Genomic DNA, 17,423 nt, shown 5'->3' with positions numbered 1-17,423 from the left:
CAAATGTGTTGACTGGATGGCTAAGGTCACCTGTCATCTCTGAAACTCTATAATTATGTCATGCCATCCAATGGATATTACAATATTATATAAATCTAATTTCAGCCTTTTAATCTTTGGGATTTTATAAACACAAATCTAGCCAGAAGTATATCTATTAAAGCATTATTTTTCTTTTAAATGATTGGTTTATTTATTGATGTATTTATATACTTGGCTAAGAATGTGTTTTTATTGGCAAATTGATAAGGTATAGGGAGAGAAGAAAGAGGAAACAGATTTAACTTGGGAAAAGAAAGATCATTTGACTGCTAGGAAGAAGGAAAAGTGGTAATCATGCTTTGGAAAATGAAGTTAATGTTCAGATTTTAAAAAGTCCCTTTTGCAATAAGTTTAACTTTGATTCCAACTGTGTCAGTGAAAGCAGAAAACAATAAAACACAAACTCCTTTACTTTCATCTAGGCTCTTATTTAATGATCTTGTTGTTGTTTGAGTCTGAGGCTCCCTGTCTTGCCCAGGCAGGAATTGCAGAGACCACTCACAGTTTATCCCAATCCTGAGAAGCATAGTGTCTTTAACCTTCCCTGTTTTTCAAATCTTCAAAGGTTTGCCCCTCCCTAAAGAGGCAGCATGCTGTCCCCTCATACCTCCTTCATGGAGTCCCCACATTGGTGCCATACTTGGTGAGGACAACCCGTTGCAGTTTAGAATGACCAAACTCAAGTGATTCACTGCCTCACTTTCCACATCAGCAGAGACTACAAGGCATGGGTATACGTGTGGCTGACCCAACTTTGCAACCTTATCCCACCCACCCCCACTCCCAATCACAGACTGCATGTCTCAAACAACACTAGTGGCATCACCTACTTAATACTTCATCTCCTGGCTCAGTGTAAGTCTCCCAAATTGTCTGCTATTCCTGAAATGAACTTCCTCTACTTCTCTGTCTCTCCTTTCAAAACCCAGGCCCATCAAAGCCCAGTTCCGATATTACCTCCCTCAGGAAGTGTTCCTTGATCCTTCTTATTTGTGGTATCCTTTACCTTCTCAAGATGTCTTTGTTTCTATGCTCTATCACTCCAATGGAATGTAATCCCTCAAGGGGAGGGAAAGCTTTCTTTCTGTCTTTAGGTTCTTGGTAACCAGCATAGTCCCTTATACCTGAAAGGCAATTACATGTTTATTGAATTGGATTGAAGACATTTATATATTTTTGCAGAACCAATATTTAGTACATAAATATTACATTGGGGAAAATGATAAAGAATTGAACTGATGATGTTTAACTAGACTACAATGTCATCACAATGTCAGAATAAACTTGAAGACCCCTTTAACATGGGGTGTCCGGAAATTACCTTTTATTCTCCTCCATAGAGTGTCTAAAATCTTTCATTAGTGTCGTTATGATAATTCACCAATCCATTGCAGTCATAAGCTATTGTCCTTTACTCAGAAATTTAAAATTGTGCCTCTGGCTGCTATAGATAATAGAATCTGTTTGCCTGCCTATCTGTCTGTTTATTGAATTGGTAAGAAAAAGCAGGAAGCACTTAGCTAGAGGAACACAGTTTGTTAATCTAAAGAAGCTGATGTATTCAGACATACTCCTGTACTTGCTTGGAAGGGGAACGTTAGTGCTATTCTTTCTCAAACAGCTACTATACTGACTTAGGTAAAAAGCTTCCCAGCAGGAATGGACTTGGGTTTGTGTCATATGCTGCTCCTTCAGAGTGTATTACTGAAATAAAAGCATGGAAAATATGTCTGTTTTCCAAGGCAATGCACACACACACACACACACACACACACACGCACACACACACATAATTTTCTTTTTTAAACACGAAGGGTTAGAAATTGGGATTCCTCTGATACATATTGTCTCCCATATTTAAGGTCTTTTTTTTCATCTAATTGTAGACACCGAATCCACTCTCCTTGTAATAACTATTGGAGGGCAGAGTTCTCATTGCTCGTACTCAGTAAGTGACAAAGGGGCAGTGATGCAAGTCACCAGGATCTCCTGGGAAGAGCTTGCTTTATGAATCTTGTTAACAGGATTCACAACTTTTTTTCCCCTTCAGTCACTTCATTGCTTAAAAAAAAAGAGAAGAGAAAAAAAGCTCATTTAGCAGCACCAGTAGGCCTAGGCATCACAAAACCAATCAATCAACACAAATACTTCCCCACTGAGGCTCCCCTGTGACCTTGAGAACTGTGACAAATGACTTAGAGGATAGAACAGACAGAAGTTTTGTGATAAACCAAAAAATTATGCTCTGCAGTGTGATGAAGCAAAAATAAAAACGAAGAAGGAGAGTTAGATATATGTTTGGTTTAAATAAGACCTGATAAATTTGGCAACAGCTTTGTGCTGCTGCCTTGGCCCTAGATCAGAGGGACTCCGCTTGCACTATAATCAAGCCTTTCCCAATAAACTGGGCCTTGCCGCCTTCACTTTCTCAAAATGCTAGTTCTTTACAGATGTCTTCGTCATTATGTATGGCTGGAGGTCCCAGCAGTTATTAATATCTAAACCATAGACTCCATATCTTGACTGGCACTGACTGGAGAAGGGCAATCAGCAAAGTGAATCTTTTCACTTGTCTATATTGACTATTTCTATATTCTCCCTCCCACATGGTACTCAATTATAGAAGCTTGTGGTTCTTACTCTAGTGGAGCTTTTTGAAGTACTCCTTTCCAAAATTAGAGCAAATGATTACATCCGACTCTCAGCACTTGAGAGGAGAGATATTCTAATGGTCTCATGAATGGGGAAATGCTCTGTTACTTAACAAGTGTACATCTCTTTTTTTTCTCCTTCTCTTTGTTCTTTTTTTCTTTTGTGCCCAACAAGACAAGGGCAGGGATTGGATACCAAAATCCTGGGTTGAAGATGCGACCTTGGATTAAAGTGGACCAAGGAGATAGGGCTAAATTAGCAGATTAAATATGCAGTTTTTTGGGTTTTTTGTTTGTTTTTTTTTACTGAGGCAATTGGGGTTAAGTGACTTGCCCAGGGTCACACAGCTAGTGTTAAGTTTCTGAGGCCGGATTTGAACTCAGGTACTCCTGACTCCAGGGCCGGTACTCTATCCACTGCGCCACCTAGCTGCCCCTGCAGTATTTTTTAAAACTTAATACCTTCATGGCCAGCTCACTGGCTATTTCTCAAAGCCTAACCAAAACTATAATATGGGTAAAAAAATTTGGGTCACACTTTCTGAGGTACATCCCTTTCTGGTCTTCTCTACTTTTTCTTGCCTCTTCTTCCTTGACCTTCCATGTCCTTATGTTACCCTATGATGGTGTGATTTTCTTTACTTGACTTAGGCTTCTCATCCTATTCCAAAGAATTCCCACCCCATTATTTCTTCCTCAAATCAGAAAGCCCATTCTCAAAGTGCTTAGCACCACTTAGCTATGTGTTCATCTGATGAAAAATATATTTTGGAACCAGAAACACCCTAATTCCCTAAGTCTGCCAAGGAGTAAAATACATGAAATCAGTATAGCAGCTGCGTATCATCCACCACCATCCTGTCATTTTTGTGAGAAGCAATGGGACTCAGAAGAGACAAAAGGCCATTGTTTTGGGGAAGAAAAATGGGACAAAACAGTATGAACTGTATTTCGAGAAGGAAAACTTAAATGTGGACTGATTCATGTATCATAGTAAATGCCTCATTACTACATAGATGTGCATACATACAATGCATTTTCTAACTATTTTAAATATTATTTGATTTTTTTTACTCTGTGAGGTTGGAATAGAGAATGATCTTCTATTAATAAAATTTATCCAAATAAATGTGTATATATATAAAATATATCCATATACATACACAAGAAAGAATATCAGGAATAATACTTAATATTCACCAGCTGAGATTGTCTTCAGATATAAGAATATCTTTCAAGTAATTAATATACTACTATATAAATATGTAATCATGGTAAAAATGATATGATTATCAACAATATTTCTCATACTTAAGATATTAGATTTATAAGTAACATATCTATGTACACACATATATCATCCATTCCCTACACCACTCTGTGTGTATGAAAAGAAAAATTCACAATTACTAGATCTATGTATATTCACAAATAAAGTGGCAGCATGGAAAAGTGAATGAATAAAGAACCAAGACTACCTGGGTCCAAATCCTGTCTCTGATACAGACTAGATAGATGACCATGGGTAATTAATTTAGCCACTCAGTGCTCCAAGCAACTCAATAAGTCTGTAAGTTGCAGGGAAAGTGCTAGCCTACATTGGTAGGGGCAGTTTCCTCATATGTGATAGATGGATGGATGGATGGATGGATAGATAGATAGATGGATAGATAGATAGATACCTCTTCCTCTAGACCCTCTGCCTCCTTCCCTTTTTCAGATTAGGTTCTTACTATAATTAAGATTTTTGTATTATTCATTACGAAAAAAGACAATAAACATTTGTAGCTGTTCCTCAGCTTTTAGAGCTTTTAGATGGTCTGAAGGACCCATAAATGGGATAAACTAAACCATTCTCTAATGAATGTACATCTTTTTTTATTCTTACATTCCCTTCCTCTTCTTAGCTATCTATATATTCATGTGGATAGAATGGGGAACTATGATTTCATAGGTATGATTTCATATGATTACATAGAGCTATCTCCTATAACAATGTAAGTTGATACCTTTTCTACACCTTAAAGTCTTATTGACTTGTATAAATAAAGCCTTTGAAAGGTTAAGTGACTTGTCCATGGTCATAGAGCCAGTACATGTCAGTACCATAAATTGAACTTAGATCTTCCTGATACTGAGGTTTATGCTTCATTATACCTTTCTGTCTCTCTCTCAATCTATTGATCTATCAATTTATCTATAATTAGGTCTGAATTTTTCATTTCATTGGTATCATTAGCTTCTAGGGTGAAACTCCACTCCATAGGTGTCAATCTCTGTAACACATACTCTTTGAAAGAGTCATCTAGGGCAGTGAGAGCTTGACTTTTCCATGGTGTCACACTATAATTCAAAGTGATGTTTTAAGCCCAGTTCTTTTGGACTCCATAGCTGGCTTTCTATCCACTCAAGCAAACTGCTTCTAATAAATACTTAAGAAGTATAAAAACCTCTGAAAGTTTTAAAGAGGAAAAGTTAAGTTACTGGATAGAATGGTGTTCCCTTTTGGTTACCTACAAATCTAACCAGTGGTAAAGAAAAGCAACAGTGTTGTGGATAATCACATATCATTGCTACCATGAACAATTTGTAGAATGCTGTATATTTGCAAAGCACTATATTAGTAATTCAATAGCTTCATAATATTTTATCTAACATAACAACATTATGCAAACATTCCCATGCTTTCTTCCTTTGTTATGTTTGTTAAAGCAGTCTATGCTGCAGCAAACTGAATATAACATTTTTTCTCATGCCAGAGTGCACCTTCCAGTTTTTAATGCATGAACGGGTGTTTTGGTTCATTAAGCTCAGTAACTCTGCTACTAAACTAAAGGGGGAATGAAAGGAGGAGGCACAGAAATACCATCATCCCACTAATGATATTGAAGCTGGTCAGCCTTATTGGGAGACTGCCCAGACATCCACTAATAGTGGGCACAGTCCAGGATGTGAACTTACTGTTGGAGTGCCAAAATTGCAAATCCAGAATTTGCATTGCTTAACAGAGTGTCTGAAATAATTTAGGGAAGTCTAATCCAGTATTGGAGAAGGGTGGGAAGGGGGAAGGTTGATAATTAATACAAAGATACCAAAAATGATGTATAAAGTCATGTTTTCCAAAGGAGTTCTGTTCAATTTGCCAACAAGAGCACTGTACGGGCATATTTTCTTGCTGTTTAGTCATTTTAAGTCATGTCTGACTCTTCATCAACTTTTTTTGCAGGGCATTCTTTTCAGTGATACTGGAGTGGTTACCCATTTCCATATCCAGTTCATTTTACAGATGAGGAAACTTAAGCAAACAGAGTGAAGTGACTTGCCCGGGGTCACATAGATAGCAAGTGTCTAAGCCTGAATTTGAACTTAGCTCTTCCTTACACCAGCCCCAACACTCTATCTTCTGTGTGCCACCTTGGTGATCCTATGGGTACTTAGACATGAATAAATGAGAGGAAGAGGAGTACAATTCATTTATTTGTTTGTTTTTCAGTGTTGTATTGAATTTAGTAACTCAGTCCTGCAAAGACAAATTTTGATCAGTGTATACCAGCTTAAGGGTTACAGTACAGTACAGTACTAAACATTTCTGTTCAGCTGCTCCATCTAGTTTCAGTCCTTCTGCTTCTACCTACTAGCTCTGTGTTCCTGAGCAAATTTGAAGAGACTGAAAGGCATATTTTAACCTGCAATTATTACCATTCCTATGAAGATTTTCTTTATTAACCAATATACCAGCTCTCCCCTGTGTATTAGGAAACATGCAACAATGTTTTCTTTGAAATTCTGGAGAAAAAAAAATACAAATTCCCTGTTCAAATTGGGCATATGTTCAGTTTGAAAAAGACAATCACTCAGCTGGGGATGACAGTCTTCATGGCCTCTAGGTAACACAAACTTCTAAGTTCCTATGTAGAATAGGAAGGTGGGAGCATACTTCTTATGGGACACCTTCACACTGCCTCTCTCAACACATCTTTTTGTATGTTTTCTCAGTCTTTCTTTATAAGTAAGAGATTTGTGACAGCCATTTTTTAAAAAAGTCTTATTACAGGTCCTAGAGTGTTGCACCTAAAATCAGGAAGAACCGAGGTAAAATTTTGCCATAGTCACTTACTTACAGCTGTGTGAACCTGGGCAAGTCACTTAACATTTCTTATCATCAGTTGCCTCACCTATAAAATGAGGATAAGAATAACACTCATATAGCAGGATTGTTGTCCAGGTCAAATGGGATAATATGCGTAAAGTTTTAAGTGTGAAATGTTAGCTGTTATTTTAGATATTAATATTTCCTAATAATGGCTAATGCTAGATTTATTATTATATTATAATGATTATTATCAACTTCTATAATTATTCTAAAGTCATTCATATTGTTTTCTTGCATGGAGCACACATAGATCCATGTCTTATCTGATTCATATATAACAGGAATAGATGAAGAAAAAATTTAAAAAAATAATTTAGTGTATCAGAAACAGTAATGAGGTCAGAACATTTAAGTTCTTAAGTGAATTTTGGAATTTACATTTGTATATTAAAGATTATTTTTAATTTGTTTTTTGCTTTTAAACTAATTATTGTGTTTGAAATTTCTCTTGAGAAGGGAAATAGCTCATTGAATAAGTGGAAGCAAGTGTTATGAGGATATGACATAAAGAGAAGAGAACACTAAAGAGAAAGAGGCAATTAGAGAAATGCAAGAAAATGAAGGAGAGAACACAAGATATTTCTTTGTCCAAGGACACAACTTAAATTTCCATATATGTTCAATGGCCTTTCCTTTCTGTGCAAAATAATAATAATTCACAGTTATAGTCCTTTACAATTCATGGTCTTCCTCCCTAACAACAGTCCTGTAAGCCAAGTAATAGAGATAGGGTACAGAGCTGGAAATAGACAGTACCATCTGGTGGTTTGCGCCCACCCCACCAGTTACCCTGACTTCTTCTCTCCTAATCCTGTAGAAGTTTAGAGGATACAGACAGCTTCTGTCTCCCCTCCTCCTATCCTAGCTCTTTGACCTTGCTCAATTCCCACAGCAGAGGTCAGAGGAACCATGTGATCTCCCAGGGGATTCCCCTCCTAACTCTGCCCACCTCCACTGGCAGCTGAGCACCTGATGAACACCACCCCCACCCTAGGATTTGCAAGAGAGACAAACATTTTGAATTACAGCTCTTTTTTTAATTTAATTTTTATTTTTGCAGTGTAATGAGGGTTAAGTGACTTGCCCAGGGTCACACAGTTAATGTTAAGTGTCTGAGGTCAGATTTGAATTCAGGTCTTCCTGAATCCAGGGCTGGTGCTTTATGTACTGTGCCACCTAGCTGCCCCCAAATTACAGTTCTTAATAAAGGCATTATTATCCCCATTTTACACACGTTAACACTTCAGTTTAGAAAGGCTCAGTTCAGTTGTTTTCAGTTATGTCTGACTCTTCATGACCCTGTTTAAGGTTTTATTGGCAAAGATACTGAAAAGGTTTGCCATTTCCATCTCCAGCTCATTTTACAGATGAGGAACTGAGGCAGACAGGGCTAAGTGTATAACTAGTAAGTAAGTCTCTGAAGCTAGATTTGAATTTAGGCTAGAGAAGTTAGACAATTCTAAAGTGGAACCACTATTAGGTGTTAGAGTAGGAACCAATGATCTATCCACCATTTCTACATAACAAAAATACTATCCCCTTCAAATTTATATATGAAAACTAAATTATGTTCCACTAAGAACTTAACAATTCTAACCAGTTAGAAAAAGGGGACACATTATAAATGATTGGAGAATACTCAAGGGACCATTAACAGCAAGCAACCAAAGAATAAATAAGAGTATATACTCTTGGTATTATCAAATTTTATATAAATGTATCTCTATTTTTTATGGGTGAAATTATCTCAGTTCTGTCCCATCTGAGGTTAAGATCCAACAGAAATTATTTTGGCATAAAATCCTATAATCCGATAATTCTATGTCCTTGGGTTCTAATAGATTCATATTCATGAAAGGTGTATAATATCTATGAAAAACAACATCGCCAATTCTCTGCCCCAAGCCGAACCTTTGATTCTGTAAATCTGGATTTAATAAACATGTTTCTTTTATATGGTAGATCATAAATGTTGGCTGTTTTTTTTAACCATGCCTGTTTTCCAGGCAAGAAGGAATGAGTTATTTATTATTATCATTATCATTCTCCTCATTTTGCTTTCTTTTTCATAGTTGACAAAGATATGAAATAGTAAAAATGGGAGGAATCTCTGAAGCTAATAGCAGTTTAGGGTTGTGGCAAAGAATGATGAGGACAGAATAGTTTCAAATAATATCTGGGAGGTAGAGGATGTTCAGACTGTCATTCTGTGAGACTTATATGTCAGTAAAAGAGGCCTTCCTTTTAAAAAAGGAGAAAAAGCAAAGCACAACCTTTGGATCTATTCTCAAAGCTTGCTAATTTCTACCTGGGAGGGTTTTAGCTTCTTTTTGGCAGGTGAAAAATGTAGCTTGGGGGAAAAAAAATCAAGGATCATGTATAGGTTGTTGATTTGTATGTCTCTGAACCTGTGGGGAAGGGGAGGGGCAGAGGAGGAGAAGCCTTGAACTATAATGAAATGAATTTTATTTTTTCAGGCACAGAGCCCATGATACTTCATTTCATTAGTAGGACATGCTGAAGAGGTCAGAATCAACCAGTACTCAAGGCAATGCAAGCAAATGATAAGCATTTCATCACAGCTTTAAACATGTTACTTTTTTAACTATCCATTTTATCAGCGGCATCTACACAAAATGATAGCATTCTTTTGTAAACATTTTATTATTTCTTTCTCTTTCTTTAGCACCACCCCTTTTCTTTTTTGTTCTCTACGTCTATTGTTCACTTGACCAATCTACAAATTAGATTTACTGGAAGATTCTTTTATGTGTTATCAACCAGTCAGGTATTACCTACTGTTCATAGAGCAAAAGGGTAAGTGAATATTATAGCATGAGTAACTATAAAAGACAATGGCATTGTTTTGAGGACATTTTCTTTACATACCTTTGTATTCCCTCTCTTTTTATGCCTCAAACCCAAATACTTATTTAATATGAATACTCTTTTATATATGCTGTTATCCCTAATTATCATTTAGGGGAATAACCCTTCTATTAGACATGTCCCACTGACATATTCCTTTGTCCAAACCATCATTACTAGAGGTAAAATGACATAGGTTGTCTGGAAATATTTTCTACAACTCTAGATAAGGAAAGTTTATAGTCTGAAAATCATTAAGCACTGAAACAAATGTTGTCTTGTGCCTGAAAATATAAGATATGTATCTAGAAGTATTGGGATGGGTGGGGAAATGAAGAAAAAATGGAACTTGGAGGTTAGACCTCTGTTAGGTAGGGCAAGTTTCAGATTCTAGAGGAAACTGTCTAATTCTTTAGTCTCTAATTGAAGTAGGAACATCAGTCAACTTTCTGAGGAAGATTTTGAAGGGGAGAAAACATGAGCTGTATCTTACATCAGAAATAAAAAAGTAGTGCATTATAAAATGTAGTTCATACCTTCCCAGCGTCTATAATCTAATTGAGAAAGAAATGGGAACAAGGAATCCACAGAGCATTTAATGTTATTAAGCCCTAACCATGTACAACAGACAGCTAAGGTGTCTAGATGGCACAGTGGATAGAGTCAGGAAGATTCATTCATCTCCCTGAGTTCAAATCTAGTCTCATACACTTACTAGCTGTGTGATCCTATGCAAGTTCTGGAACCCTGTTTGCCTTAGTTTCCTGATCTTCAAAATGAGATGGAGGAAGAAATAACAAACCACTCCAATATATTTGCCAAGAAAACCCCAAATCGGGTCATGAAGAGTTAAACACAACTGAATAACCACAACAGACAAGAAGAACAAAAGTCCAATGTGTCTGAAAGTAGTCAGGAAAGATTTCCTGAAAGCAGTGGAAGTGAGAGCTGGACTTCTATATTTGGATAACAGGAGAAGAGGGGAGAAGTCCTTCCATTGAATTTCAAAGTCAAAGACACAAAAATGAAAATCAGTATGGTATGGGCAGAGGGAAATAAACAAATATGAGATAAGATTGTGATAGGAAAAGCTTACTTTTAGGGAAAAAAAGATGGCACATTTTAGACATTTTAAAATATTATCCAAAAGCTGGCTTCTAGGATGTAGCTGAAAATTTCACAAGATCAGGCTTCCCCCAAGAGGATTTCTGAGAAATCAATGTCCTGTTAAGATAGAAAAGTCTTTCTTATTGAATTTGGCCACTTGGCCTTCCAGCCCCAACTGGGTAATGCAGAGGTAAATAAAGCATTTAAAGAAGTCTAATTTGTTTGAAAGAGTGGGTTGAGGTACATATTGATTCAGGAGCTGATGCATGAGAGCCTAGCCTCACTGAATTAAGTATGGGGTATACCTCTGTTTTGAAAGAACTGATGCTTTAGATAAATCTGTTAACTGACTCATAGCTATTCAGACTGCCCTAATTTAGCATTTTCTGATTTTAAAAATGTTTAACATTATTTGAGATTTGGAAGAGACCTCAGTGCCCACCCAAAGCAACTTATACATGAAAGGAACATATGCCTCTATTTCATTTCTCTTAACTCTTCATTTCCCCTGTAGTTTTCATGCATATGAATTTTAAAAGAAAAACATATATGAAAGTGACTAGAAATTATTTTAGCATTTTAGGGCTGTGGCCAAGCACAGTTCCATATACCTATAATTCAAGCTAACAAAGAGGTTAAGGCCTGGAGTGTCTCTGGAGCTTGGAAGTTCTGAGCTCAGGTGAACTAAGCTGATTGGTGTCAATACTAAGTGAGGCATTAAGGTGGGGATACAGCGAGTCTCCAGGTTGCCCATGGGAGGAGAGAGCCAGCTCAGGTCAGAAACAGAGCAAGTAAAACTTTCATGTTGATCAAAGTGGGACCTAGGCTCATTAGTAGTAGATCTTGTACATCCAACCTAGGCCAAGATAGGCAAACAGTCTTGAAAGAAAAAAGAGAAAGAGAAATAGCATTTTAAGTCTGAAACTTAGTCTTTGGCAGTGTGAGATGGGAGAAAGAGCCTATCATTTAAAGTTTAAAAACCTACCTGGGTTACAAACCTGATACTTACTATCTGTGTAACCATGTGCAATATACTCAACCTATTTGGGCTTCTTATTTCCTCATTTGTAAAACAAGTGGATAGGACTTAATGACTCCTGAGATGCCTTCCAGCCTCAAATCTATGAGCCTTGAAAACCAGAAGTAACTTCATCATTTTTTGTGCCAATTAATCAATATCCAGTGCTCATTTATACTTAAAAAATTCCAAATAAGTAGACCAGATGCTTTACTTGCCCTGTTATCATGAATTAGGTTCAGTCATAATTAAAAAGAGCAGCTAACCATTTTCTATACAGTATCCTTAGTATGGATAATTTCATTTTGTGTAAGATGCTATCTAGCTATTACCAAGAGTTTATGAACAATCACATTAATTTGCATGCATTAATAATTTATAACTGAATAGAAGTAGTACAGCATAGAGGATCGAGTGCTTTGCTTAGAATCAAGAAGATCTGGGTTCACATTCTCCTTTTCACCTTAACTATGTGCCCAGAGGAAGTCTATCCTTGTTTGCCTCAGGAAACTAGCCAGAACTTACCTGCTAAGCCATGAAGGAATTTCTTCCCACAAGGTTCCTGTTATATTTGCTTATAAGTAAACTTCCTTTTGACTGGGCCAAACTGAAAATGTCATAAGAATTCAAGAAAAAAATTCCTCTCTCTCTTCCTTTTCCTCTCCCAGTGAGTGTGTGTGTGTGTGTGTGTGTGTGTATGCACATGCACACGCACACGCAAGTCCACACACACACAAAAGAATGGGGACTAGACCTGTGATGTCATTCAAATGGCAAACTGTCAGTTTGATCAGGGTAGGTCAGCACCTTCTCTGCAGAGAAGAGTTGTCAATGTGCTGATCCAGTGACTTGTCAAGGGTCAAATAGCCGGGATTTGTCAGAAAGAGGACTTGAATCCAAGTCTTGCTGCCTTTCAGGACATCTCTCTAGCCCCTATGCTATACTACTTTTTAGCTAAGGAACTTTTAACTGTTATTTAATTTAGAAAATAATGCTGGATAAAAATCTATATCTATCTAGATAGATAGATCTATATATATTTACATATAATTTCCATTCAGCTTAAGCTCATGCTATTTTTGCATGACCTTTTAAGCTCTTCCCATGATTTCCTGTGCCAGCTTTTTTAAAAAATCAAGAACAAAATTAAAAGTAAAAAGTCAGTGAGGTTTATCTTTTCTCATCAGTGCCACAATGTTCAGTAGTAAGAATAGAATACCTTATGAAAATAGTAAAATTCTGTTCTCTAGTTGATTCTTTGCCCATTGCTGGCTTTATGCTGTCACAATTCATAATGCCTGAAATTTGATCTTCATAAGGTAACAGCATCCAGGATGCTTTTTAGACAGCTGGGTTTGTTGCCCCATGGTCTCTAAAACCAATGCCCTCACCACACCTTGCTAGCAAACAGGACTAGCTATATAGTAAGTACTACGAATTGAAATCACTGTTTCATCATTATTCTACTTTCTTTGATTTATGTTTTCATGCTTCAAAAGTGCAATATAAGCCATCTCCTTGTTTGTCCTATTCACTGCAGCTGTGCTTTGGGTTGAGTGCTTTGGGGCTATTTTTTCTACAATAACAACTCTCCAACCTCTTTTCTCATCTCATATCCTGGAGCCCTTTTTTGATTCACACATATTCCTTCTGTTTGGCCTTTGGTTCCAGAATATGTTTGCATTCATTTGAACCGAACTGCATTTTTTTTTTGTCTTCAAGCCAAACCATGTAAATTATCTAAATTTGTTATTACATTCTAAAGGAGAACATATCATTGCTTATTCTGCCTCTTAATTTTTATATTATGAGTGAATTGTTTGGTCCATTTTAGATCTGATTAAAGTAATTTTTTTTTCAATTAAAGTTCTGATACATTGGCAAGAAGAATGGATTTTTGAAGTTTGTTTGTATTTCACTCCTACTTCTTGTTTAGGCTTAAAAACTAATAGCACTTTATCATAAATATATTTTTGTGCATTTTTATTTACACATTAAGTGACAAAAGAATCTTTTGACAAACTCATGTTATTTCACCAAAACTTATGTTAAATTGGAATTTGATAGCAGTCCCCATATTTTCCAATTCTGTGTGCCATCTGCAGGTGTTTTGTTCTTTTCTCTTTCTCCCAACATGATGACAGTCATAGCAATGAGAAGTATAAAACCAAATCACCCCAATGCTGACCCAGCACCTCATTTTGTTGACCTCGTTGAACTCTAGACATTGTCATAGTTATTCACTGCCAATGAGTGGACACTTGTAGCAAGAATTGTTCTGTGACCAATGCCACAGTGATGATATAGCTAGGTGTAGAAACCACCTAAGTAAGCCTGCCACTGAACTTGTCTTTAGCACTGGGCTGAAGTAAAACATTCCTAACATTCATCATTATGAAAGTCAACTCAGGAAATGCTGTACTTACTATCAAATTTACATTGCCTATACTTTCAATTTGACCTAAGAACATATGGTTGTATCTGTTTGTTTCTCTGCCCCCCCCAAACAAAAATTATGCACAGCATCTCTGGTAACTGTCACTACCACCATCCACTTCCTTCACACTGTCTTTGTTGTTCAATTGCTTCAGTTACATCTGACTTTTTGTGACCCCCTTTGGGGATTCTGCGCAAAGATACTGGAGTGGTGTGCCATTTCTTTCTCTAGCTCATTTTACAGATGAGGAAACTGAAGGAAATAAAGTTAAGTAACTTGCCCAGGATCACAGAGCCAATGTCTGCGGTCCGGTCTTCCTGACTCTAAGCCTAGCATTCTATCCACTGTGGTGCCTTCTTCCTAAAAGTTTTATTCTTTCTCTTTTGATTTTAGCTTCTTCCTCCTCTTAGTGACTATTCATATCACAGTTACACTATATCCTTTCCCACCTTCACTATAGTGATTAATTACAAATCAAATTTTAAAACTTCATTGGCAAGTCTTTGTACCATTGAAATAACAGGCCTAGACCTGTATATTCTAGTCCCATGTAAGCTTTTCAAATATGTTTCTGACAATCAGCAACATTCTTATTTTTGCCTTTTTTCTTTTCTTTTTCTTTTGTACTCATGCATCTATCATGGTGCAGATGGTACAGTACTAGAATTAGAATCAGGAAGATCTGGGTTCAAATCCCCTCAGTGACATTTATACATTTAGTGGGTCATTTAAGGAACATGAACCTCAGATTCCTTCAAAGGGGAAAATAATGGGAAAAATAATGGCATCTAATTTATTAAGTATTGTGAGGATCAAGCACTTTGTAAACCTTAAAGCCTTATGTAAATGGAAGCATTTTTATCTGTCCTACACTGTTTACCCTTGGGAAGACCTTATTTATTTATTTATTTTTAATTTATTTTTAATTTTTCTTTATATTGCGTGGGAGGGGGAGGGCAGGGCAATGAGGGTTAAGTGACTTGACCAGGGTCACACATCTAGTAAGTGTCAAGTGTCTGAGGGTGGATTTGAACTCAGGTCCTCCTGAATCCAGGGCCAGTGTTTTATCCACTGTGCCACCTAGCTGCCCCGACATTATTTATTTTCATCAGCCCTGCTTTACTAAAATCCAAGTCATGACATCACCCAAATGTCATGGTCCTCCTGGAAAAAGGAAAGACAAATCAACCAACAACAACCAACATTTTATTTTCATATGCCTTTTGATATTTATCAAGATTTAATTGCTTTTTTTCTATTATGTTCTGTATATTCAAAGGTGTGTTTTAAAAATTTATAAAGGCAAAATTAGTTAAAACCCTTTGAAAGCTTCTTGGTGGAAAAAAAAATGCTAGAATTCTAAAGCTCACTAAAGCAGGAGTTATTCATGACTCATGTAAAATTTCTTGGGCAAAAAGGGATTATGATTGGAAAAAGTTTAAGAAGCCCTGAGCTAGATAACCTCTAAATTCCTTTATGATTGTAATATTCCATAGCAAAGAGTAATTATAAACATTAATAAAATAATAGAACATATGGTGTTCATATTTTTTACTGAAATCTTGTTCTTTATATGACCAAATTGCTTCTCTTCTTATAATATACAGTTGACTAATTTATTGGTTATTTGAAATAAATTATTGGTTCTTGAGACTCTAATTGTTTGAACATAGTATAGTATAGTAGAAAGAATACTGTGTTGCTAGTTAGCATTCCTAAATTCTAGTTTAAATTCTCTCCCTTAACTAGATGTGTGACAGGACAGTTGTTTCTTTTCTTTGTGTCTTCTTTTCCTCTCTAGTGGTTGTATTATATTAAATGATTCTCCAAAAAGAGAATACTAATTTCAGCTAGTAGCTACAACTTCAACTGAAGATTAAAAAAAAAAGATACAAAAGCTATTTTATTTTTTCCCTTTTATTTATTTATTTGCTTATTTTGAGTTTAGAGTTCCAAATTCTATCCCTCTCTCATTCCCTCCCTTGCTACCCTCCCCAAGGGGGCAAGCAATCAGTATAGGTTATACATGTGCAATTATGTAAAACATTACCATATTAGTCATTTTACATAAAAAACTCAAGTAAAAAAAAAGAGAAAGCACAAAATAGCATGCTTCAGTCTATGTTCAATCAATAACAGTTCTTTATTAGTCCTTGGAGATTGTCTTGGATCATTGTATTGCTGAGAGTGGTTAAGTCATTCATAATTACTCATAGAGCCATCAAAACCTATTTTAAGAATATATGGTCTCAGGGCAGCTATGTGGCACAATGGATAAAGCACCAGCCCTGGATTAAGGAGGACCTGAGTTCAAATCCGACCTCAGACACTTGACACTTACTAGCTGTGTGACCCTGCTCAAGTCACTTAACCCTCATTGCTGGGTTGGGGGGGTGGAGAGAAAGGAATATATGGCCTTGAAAATCTAACTCTGTTCTAGTGATAGCATTGTCAAATGACAGTGAACATATGGGAAGTCTGTTATTGTTGCAATACAATGGTCTTATGCTGCTTTTTTGCCTAAAGATCATACTATCATCTTTGTCTTTAAACAATATTTCTATTGACTTAATAATCAACATCTTTACTTGTTGTTTTTTTCTCTTTCCATTTATCCTTTAGTCTGGCTTCGTAGATAGGTGTATTTTCCCAAAATGTAAATTTCATCTGTGGTTTTCTGTTAATTGTCTTAATATTTTTTCTCGTATGCACTAAGCAGATTCAAATTCATAAATAAGCCTATTCCGTGGAATAGGCATTTATTCTTTTTTGATATCCAGACAAATAGGAGCAATAAGTATATGAATTAAGTATTTGAATAGACAATCTAGACTTGATGGTTTGTAAATTTTCTGACTTGAGCTCTTCTAAAACAATGCTATGTATTTCCTTTGGGCTTTTATTTCTAAGTAGCTAGGCCTGGAAATATGATTTATGAACCCATCCCTGATTAAAGCAGAATTTCATTTTTAGATGAGTATAGATGTGCACTAAATGTATAGTGATATCTCTAATTTTCCTAACATTGTTGAATTCCTAAGGAATAGTAGTCACAATAAACCATGAAAAAAGATACTAATTGTTCTGGTTTTTATTTTGAGGTCCACCTGTTGTTTAATGAAATACACTTCCAACTATTAAATAATA

General features: G+C 36.2%; 1 protein-coding gene across 5 annotated transcripts in view; it reads left to right on the top strand.

Moving 5' to 3' along the window:
• The window catches only part of PCDH9 (protocadherin 9), a 1,095,516-nt gene that overhangs the window by 395,410 nt on the left and 682,683 nt on the right, over nt 1-17,423 (top strand). The gene's annotated exons all lie outside the window — the stretch shown is intronic.

The sequence above is a fragment of the Dromiciops gliroides genome, chromosome 3 (genome assembly GCF_019393635.1).
Source record: "Dromiciops gliroides isolate mDroGli1 chromosome 3, mDroGli1.pri, whole genome shotgun sequence".
Lineage (NCBI taxonomy): Eukaryota > Metazoa > Chordata > Mammalia > Microbiotheria > Microbiotheriidae > Dromiciops > Dromiciops gliroides.
The sequence above is the reverse complement of the archived record's forward strand: the minus strand, read 5'-3'. Positions and strand labels throughout refer to the sequence as shown.